General features: G+C 42.0%; 1 non-coding gene across 1 annotated transcript; it reads left to right on the top strand.

Annotated features, from left to right (window-relative positions):
• Nucleotides 1-4,350: 4,350 nt before the first annotated feature.
• LOC140701484 (U1 spliceosomal RNA) lies at nucleotides 4,351-4,514 on the top strand. Its single transcript, XR_012080415.1, has one exon. It is a non-coding gene; the product is annotated as a U1 spliceosomal RNA (small nuclear RNA).
• Nucleotides 4,515-9,009: the final 4,495 nt, after the last annotated feature.

The following is a 9,009-nucleotide window of genomic DNA, read 5'->3' as shown; positions in this document are numbered from 1 at the left end:
ATTGGGAAATATCTGGCCAGGCTAGGTGGCTTCATGGTCTCCTCTTGGTACCAGAGCAGTGTTCCTCTTTGTGGAAGGTATAAAAGGATTTCCAGTCACAGAGCCATCAGTTCTTTCTGTGAGTCTGAGATGTGTATGTACTATGAACAACAGTCTTTATACACTGAATGCAGCTCCCCCTCGTAGAAATGGGCTTTGGAGAGAGCCAGAGACATTGCCCTTGGAGGCCTCTAATGACTGTGAATTCCAAGAAAATCAGCCATGCTGGACATGGTCCTTTTGATAATTCTAAGGTAGGTAATTAAGGCTCACTCAAATTGGAGGTTGCCTGTTCTATCTTGGAGTAGTAAAACTTTGATTGAAAAATGCATCAAGGGGCAAAGTAGCCTCCAAACAGGTTGAGTCACTTTTTGACAGGATAATTTTCTTACTGTCTGGCGCAAGACGAGACTGAAGAAGATGGCTGGCAGATATCCCAATTCTAACACTATTCTTATAAACTATATAGGCAATTGCCTTCTGGAGAGTTGATGTACCATATCTGCTGAGCCTTTTTTTCTGAGTCTGTAAATTCTCATGGGGTCTATCATGATTAAGACTTGCAGGACACTGTCTTCTAACAAGGATGATCTGAGATCTCCTTCAAGGACTGATATGAACGCAGACTTTCTCTGGTACTTAAGACCTTATATATCGATCATGACTATCCACCGATAGACCACATACAGTATATCCACCATGACTACCCTGTTTCCCCAAAAATAAGACCTAACCTGAAAATAAGCCTTAGTGTGATTTTTCAGGATGCTCATAATATAAGCCCTACCCCAAAAATAAACCCCAGTTAAGTGGGGAGAAAAACCCTCCACCATCACGCAACATTGTGCAGCAAGCAGAAGAAGATGATATGACTGTATTTGAATAAATGTAGATTGTTGTACATAAAAAATATATTAAAACATCCCCTGAAAGTAAGCAAAAAATAATAATAATATAAGACCCTGTCTTATTTCTGGGGAAACACAGTAGGCACAGACAACCAGATCCTTCTTAAATTAGAATGGCACATTCAATATTTCCCTTCTTGTACCACAGTCCCACCCAAAATGAACCCAAATGCCCAATCTGGGCCCATTTGTGTCCTGATGTCCTATGAAGATTTTGAGTACTGCGTACTCCAGAACATCCTGAGTGGATGGAACTGCACCTTCCTGAAACCTGTAGCTGGAGATCAATACCCTAGCCCTGTCATGAACAATGTCACACAGCACCTGGTAGAGCCCTCCCTGCACAGAGAAAAGTATGACTTATTTACCCATCCATCCATCCATCCATCCATCCATCCATCCATCCATCCATCCATCCATCCATCCATCCATCCATCCATCCATCCATCCAACTTTTATACCACCCAGCTAGTGAGATGCACTACTCTTAACGGTTGAAATAAAGAAAATACACTCATAAAACAATAAAGGAAATGATAATCACAAAATGAGAACAGAATCAATAAAACAGCATAACCAAGTAGCCTTCTCCTAGAGTCTTGGGAGGTTCAGGAAAAACCTAAAATCCAATGGCATGCAGGGAATCCACTTCCAGATGAAAGAGGGCTCAGTAGCAGACTATGAGACAAAGCCTCCTTAAACCCCAGGTGGAGAAGGTAGCTAAAGAGATGTGATTGCAGGGACCAGCTGAGGGGGGCTACAAAGCAAAGGGCAGAAGACACATTGAGAGTAGTGTCAAGACAGATGGAAGCAGAAGTCTCCAAAATGAGATTGGATAATAACTGCAAAATGAGATCTGAAATAGATGAAGCTTAGATGAGATACATACATAAGTTCCAGAGCAGGTCAAAAGAATTAAACATTGACCACCGATACCTAGCTCAATACCAACTGTGAGTCCCTTCCTTGTGTCAATGCTATTGCTCCCATGTAGACTCACTCATTCCCAAACAGTGGATCCCCTGCCTACGCTGTATATATCCTGCTAGTTCAAGCAATTTACAGTGTGATAGTGAAGAGGCTGGAGTAACTCAGAGAAGCTATGGGCTATGCCGTGCAGGGACACCCAAGATGGACAGGTCATGTTGGACAGTTGTGACTAAACGTAATTCACCTGGAAGATAGAAGGGCCTGGTGTGCTCCGGTCCATGAGATCACGAAGAGTCGGACACGACTGAGCGACTAAACAACAACAGCCCTGTTCCTGTTATAATGTGCCTAAGGCTGAAATCCTGTTGCTACACTTAGTAGGTCACACTCGTGTGGCCAAATCACGATCAGTAGGGATTTGATGACGGAACCCTTTTAGAGGGTCCATTGGCCAAAATCCTACCATAGGCACTATTCAAGGTTTTGCACATGATAGTTTTGCTAGCACTGAGGCAGAAGTGCTGTCCTGAAGCACTTTTGCTGGTGCTTTGTGCCATCAGTCACACCAGGGGTGCATGACCAATTGCACAATTTCCACAATAAGTAAAAAATACAGTAGCCTCAGTTTAGTCTTTTTTTTTTATTCTAGTCAGAGGTCAGCCTTCATTTGAGATTGGTCCTATTTAAGTGTCTCTGTGGTAGCCCAGAATATTTACTTCTTTATAGGATTTTAATTAAAATATTTTACCTCACCTTTCTCCTTAAAAAGAACACAAGGCAAATTATCTCATTAAAATGCAATATCTAAAAGCTAAATTCTGCAAGTATACGAACCTTTAAAAAGAATTAGACAAATACCACACAAAAAAATCATTTTTAAAAAATCAACATGAAAAACAAATTTGAAACAACCAGGTATAAAACCACATTTGAAACCCTCTCAGATAGCTAATCCCCTTCATGGATTGCTGCCTTGTCATGGCGAAGGGGTTTGAGAAACTCAGAGGAGCTATGGACTATGCCATGCAAGGACACCCAAAATGGACAGGTCATAGTGGAGAGTTCTGACTAAACGCAATCCACCTGAAATAGGAACTGGCAAGCCACTCCAGTATCTTTGCCTTAAAAAGCCCCATGAACAGAAACAAAAGGCTAAAAGATATGACACTGGAAGATGAGCCCCTCAGGTCGGAAGGCATCCAACATGCTACTGAGGAAGAGCGGAGGACAAGTACCGCCAGAGCTAATGAAGTGGTTTGGTCAAAACCAAAAGGATGCTTAGCTGCAGACGTGCCTGGAAGTGAAAGGAAAGCCCAATGCTGCAAAGAAAAATGCTGCATAGGAACCTGTAATGTAAGATCTATGAAGCTTGGTAAACTGGATGTGGTCAAACAGAAGATGGTAAGAATAACCATTGACATCCTGGGCATCAGGGAACTAAAATGGACAGGAATGGGCAAATTCAGTTCAGACGATTATCATATCTACTATTTGGGGCACAAATCCCGTAGAAGAAATGGAGTAGCCCTCATAGTCAACAAAAAAGTGGGAAAAGCTGTCCTGGGATTTACCATATTTTTCAGTGTATAAGATGCTCCCAAGTATAAGACCACTTTTCTAACCCAAAATCAAGAAATCTAAGTGGGGCTTAGCAAATGTAGGGGGAAAGGGATCAAAGTGCTGCAGGATCGCTTTGATCCTTGCTTTCTGTCTTCGTGCTAAGCCCCACAGGGCTTAGCAAAAGGAGGGGGAAAGGGATCAAAGCAATCCCGTGACTGCATGATCATTTTGATCCCTTTCCCCCTTATACAGCCATGGAATTGCTTTGATCCTTTCCCTCTACACTTGCTAAGCCCCATGGGACTTAGTAAGCAGAGGGGAAAGCAAGTATCAAAGCCATCCTGCAGTACTTTCCCCTCCACTTGCTAAGTCTTAGCAAAAGGAAAGCAGGGATCAAAGCCCTGCAGGATCACTTTAATCCCTGCTTTCCCCTCCATTTGTTTTGTTCTCTCCTCAGCTTACTTCCATGTATAAGATGACCCTCAATTTTTAGCCTAAAGATTTTGTCGTTAAACGGGGCACCCGTTAAGTGAGGCACCACTGTATATATAAAGGATAATAAAGCTGTCATCTGTAGAGAGTTGCTGTAGCCCCCAGCTGACTTCTCTGCAGAAGGTGAATGGAAAGAGACTCCTCCTTCCTGCTTTGCTTCTCCAATAGAAAAGCCATCCAGGTGACGCAAGCAGGCAGATGCAGGTAGGTATTCTAATGCCTGCGCACTGGAGGATTGTGGGAGGAACACCCAGCCCCTGTCCCACGGGACACCCCAAAACACTGAGTCACTCTCATGGCCTCTGGCGGGACTGGGGCTGTGAAGCCCTGTTCTGAGCGGGAGGTGCGGCCAGGGGGGTCGCCATGCCTTGGGAGGGCAGTGCGCGGGAGGGAGCAGGAGACGCGGGGGCCACTCCAACTCATACTTACCTGACAGGGGAGATACCATGATCATGAAGGTGGTTTTCCCAGGGTGAGGCTCATCCATTGCACTTCAGGTATGCTGACCCCTGCAATTTCCCCAAATGCAGGAAAGTCAACTGCACAATTTGTGGTAGTGGGGTACTGTGTTTGTGCTTTCCCCTGGTCTTTCTAGAATCATTTTGATCTCTTTCCCCCTTGGCCATTTTTGCTGCCCTCTGCCATTTGATTTTGCTGCCATAGGCCTGTTGACTGGTGGAGCAGTGAGCAGTATCTGGTGCTGGTTTGGAGGCCTCCCAGCACGGCGGTGGAACTGCAGAAGGCTTCTTGGTGGCAGTGGTTGAAGAGGTTTTGAACCATTTTTTTTTACAGTATTCGCTCAATAAGATGCACATACTTCCCCCCCACACACTTTTTGGGGGGGTAAAAAGTGCATCTTATGGAGCGAAAAATACGGTAATAGTCCTTGAATATTATGAGCTTGTTTACTAGCACAAAACAAGCCACCCTTGAGTATTAAAAATCTGCATTAGGGTTTTGTAAGGACCTACAAACAAATCTTTTTTGATTTGGGGGTAATTATGAACAGAAGGTTTGCTCAAATTTAAAATCTCTGGAAGGCCTGAAAGCCGAGATCATCTATATCAGTGGTTCTTAACCTTTGTTACTCGGATGTTTTTGAACTGCAACTCCCAGAAACCCCAGCCAGCACAGTTGGTGGTGAAGGCTTCTGGGAGTTGCAGTCCAAAACTCCTGAGTAACCCAAGGTTAAGAATCAGTGATCTATATTATAGATGGGCAACTCTGGTGGGCCCATGGCTCAATTACTCCCCCCTCAAGCATTTAATTTTCTCCACCTGGCCAGGAAAAAGTGAGAAAACACCCTTCAAGATTTTAAAATCAAAACCAGAATTCTCTAGATATTCATTTTTTATTTTTGTTTCTGTCTTTGTGGGGCATTTTGGAACCCTCAACATGTTTTACGTAAAAATAACTCCTTTTTTTTCATTATTCCTGTTGCTTCGGTGATGCTCCTTGGGTCAATGGGGCCTAGAAAAATAATGATGTGACCCATGTCTGATCTATGAAGAAAGAGACTGCCTCAGAACAAAACTATATGGCATAAATAAGAAGGAGGACAGGGCAAATTTTTAAAAATGTAACTTTTCCAATGAGTTTTACTGTCTAAATCCTCTCTGCTATGCCTTTCCTTGCCCCAACATTACTACAACTTCAAGGGTGGTTCCCTGCATATTCCACCCAGCCAAACAGAATCGGATCATCTGATTCAGGGCCATGTAAACTAACGTGTTTCTTGTAGCCTATGATTGACAGGGAATAATAGTAAGGTATATGACACCCATTGGAGATCTATTGTCAGTAGACTATGAAAAGAACTGAACAGGTCTAGCTGGTAGAATAAATTTCTCCACCGCTCTGCAGATCTATTTGGAGAGATAGTGGAAGAAATGTTGGGGCACAAGAAGTTGGAGGGAGGAGGAGAGGAAGCAAAACTCCATCGCTAAAGCAATGAATGAAATGTACAGAAGCTTATTACAGATATAAGCAAAGAAAAATCATGAAACTATTTAACAAGAAAACACAGGTACATTTGGGAGATTGACGTCTGTGACCTATAACCAAGGGAAAAGGTGTTCAATCTGAGAATAGCCACGGAAGGGCAAAGCTGGGTTGATCACTTTCTGTGGCAGAAATCCAGTTTGTCACCACATGATGTGAAGTTATGCAGGTATAATTTTGTCAGGCATTACAGCCAGACAACACAGATCATGCAATTGTGCTATCTACTGTGTGATTCTGTGAACAGCACTGCATGTATAAAGCTGAGTTCTGCCTGCATAGCCATGCAACAGGAATGCAGCTATGACTGCAAGAAGGAATTAAAGGACTGGGAAATGATAGGACAGTGACACTTTCAAGATTGCTAAAGAGTTAGCTATCATCTTCAGAAAGACTTCTGTGAAAAGCAACATCAATTATTGATACCAATTCAAAAATATAGTCTTGCCTTACATCATATGAAGGAACAACTTTGCAGAACAATTTAAAAACTACTACTACTACTACTACTACTACTACTACTACTACTACTACTACTACTACTAATAATAATAATAATAATACTAATACTAATACTAATACTAATACTAATACTAATACTAATACTAATACTAATACTAATAATAATAATAATAATAATAATAATAATAATAATAATAATAATAATAATAATAATAATAATAATAATAATAATACATCCCTAGTCTCAGTGTCAAATCTTTTCTTCTTCTCTGGTCATGGTTGCTAAATCTTAGTTGCTGTTTATGACTTTGGGAAGCAGAGAGCTTAAGACTCTGGGACCATGTGATCCTAAGGCCCACAGAGATTTCTGGCCATTTATCTACTTTGTAAGGCTAGTCGTAGACTTGACCAAACTACCTAAGCACAACTAGCAGTGGTGAGAGGGGGCCTTCTGTGGGTTATGCACAGCCGCCTGCCCTTGAAGGACCTCCAATTCACTTTTAGGGTTGCCAACTCAGCAGCAGCCCATTCCTAGAAATTCCAGGGCCAAAATTTGAGACCAGGGATTAGATCCTTGCAATATCCCAGAGGCAAGACAGAGAAAGGCTGGGAGAAGTTTCTGAGGCGGTTGATTGTGGAAACACAGGGACAAGGTGTCCCACTCCTTGGCTTGCACCAAATGACTTAATGGGCTCAAGAACATGCATTTCGTACATCTTCCCTCAAGTCCCTTTCTCTTCCTTGCTCCTTACTTTTTAGGATAGCAGTCCCATTGAGATTTCAGCAAACCTGGAATCAGAAACAATGATCTTTTTGTGTTCTCTGTGTATTTCAACCAGGTGCAACATTACAACCCTAGGAATTTGTGTGCACAGCTAGCGTGTTGAACTGCAAAAAATAAAAACTTGAAAAAAATATAGAAATAAACTCTTAACATTTCCAAGTCTACTACTTGGTTTCTGTTTAGGACTATATAGGCCTTTCGACCAGAAGTGGCTCCTTTTTATGTTTGGATCAGTGACCTTGGCCCAGAATAATGGACAATGTTCAGCAGCAAAATTCATGGTTTGCTAAACAAAATGCACAAACTTCGATGGGCAGAAAACCTCTCCTCTCTCTCCCCCTCCCTCCCTCCCTCCCTCCCTCCCTCTCTCTCTGTCAGTCTCTTTCACTCTCTTTAAAACACAGGTTGTATTGGAGGGAGAGTGTATTGTAAGGTCTCCAATCATTCTTGCTATTCTTGATCAACCAGTGGCCTGACTCAGCTGAACGTAGTTGTCTAGGAGCTTGAGCAGGATACAAAGTCTGCTTAAACAAACAGAGACCTAGCCTCCTTCTTCCACTTAGAACAAGTCTTGTTGAATTCAGAAACTCCAAATTAATTGTTGGGAGGCTCCTTTCTCTCTCTTCAGTTTCTTACAAACTTTCCGAACTCCAAAATAAGGCAAGACTCCACTGTCAGATACAAAAAACACTGAAACATAGTTTCTTGATTATTTTCCCAGCAATTAAAATTGCTGTTTAGTGATGCTGCTCATCAAATCCCCCTAGAAAATCAGAAGCCTCTGAGGTTTTTTATAAAAAAGATCAAAAACACCCTGTTTCCACTTCAAAATATTTACCTCACTCTACAAAGGCTCCTTTTGAAACAACATGGACTATTTGTACCTCAGAATTCTGAGGTGGAGCCACTCTGTCAATCCCAGGTTTTCTGTTCCTTCCACCAGAACAGATAGAGGTTTGTGGTGGTGAGTGGAGGAGATCATCTCTGGGGCCCAACATGGACTTCGCTGAATGTTTGCCAGGGCATCTACTGGTTTTGTTAGTGCTGCTTCTCCTCCTTCAGCACTGGTGCTCCTGTCACGGTTTGAGATCCATCATGTGTGAATGGAGGACAGAAACCCAGATGCCTTCAGAAGACGTTATCATTGGTGAATTCGTATCTATTACAGTTGCTGGCTTCAACATGGAGACCTTTGTGAGACACCCACAATCTTCCAGAACTGCTTAGTAAGTAGATCTTTATCATTTTCTTTTTGTTCAGAACTACATGGTGAACCTAAAGATGCTTTGTAACATCACTAAATAAAGAGCAGATATTCTATTATTCTTCGATATGGTCCTAAATTTAAACAATGTACTTGCAAACAAATATCCCACATCTGTTATTGTAGAAAGAGAACCATCATGAGGTTGAGATCAAACCTGGTCTTCAGTAAAATCAATTTGGTTTCAATCCCTGGATATCTCATTCAAGGAAGCTTTGTGGCAGGGAGAAGAGATTCATTTTTGGGAGAACAAAATGGAGTACTCCTTCATTGAACTGCTAGATAGTCAGTGGTTTAATGCCTCTAGTTCTAGAGGCATAAGTTGAGAATTTGATTCCCCTCTGTGCCTCCTTGTCATGATCAAGACTCAATGATCATTAGAGTCTAAGATTATTTTTATCATCATGCACCAGGTGAAATTTGGAGTTGTTAAAAAATACTTCAGACACTTCAGATGTTTCATTTCTTTGCCCTTGTCTTGCAATCTTTGGGGACAAAGCTATTTTAACAAAAGAATTACATAACTGGGTGGAAGAGAGGGTGGAGAGAAGAATTGAAAGGTTGAGAAA

The sequence above is a fragment of the Pogona vitticeps genome, chromosome 6 (assembly GCF_051106095.1).
Source record: "Pogona vitticeps strain Pit_001003342236 chromosome 6, PviZW2.1, whole genome shotgun sequence".
Lineage (NCBI taxonomy): Eukaryota > Metazoa > Chordata > Lepidosauria > Squamata > Agamidae > Pogona > Pogona vitticeps.
The sequence above is the reverse complement of the archived record's forward strand: the minus strand, read 5'-3'. Positions and strand labels throughout refer to the sequence as shown.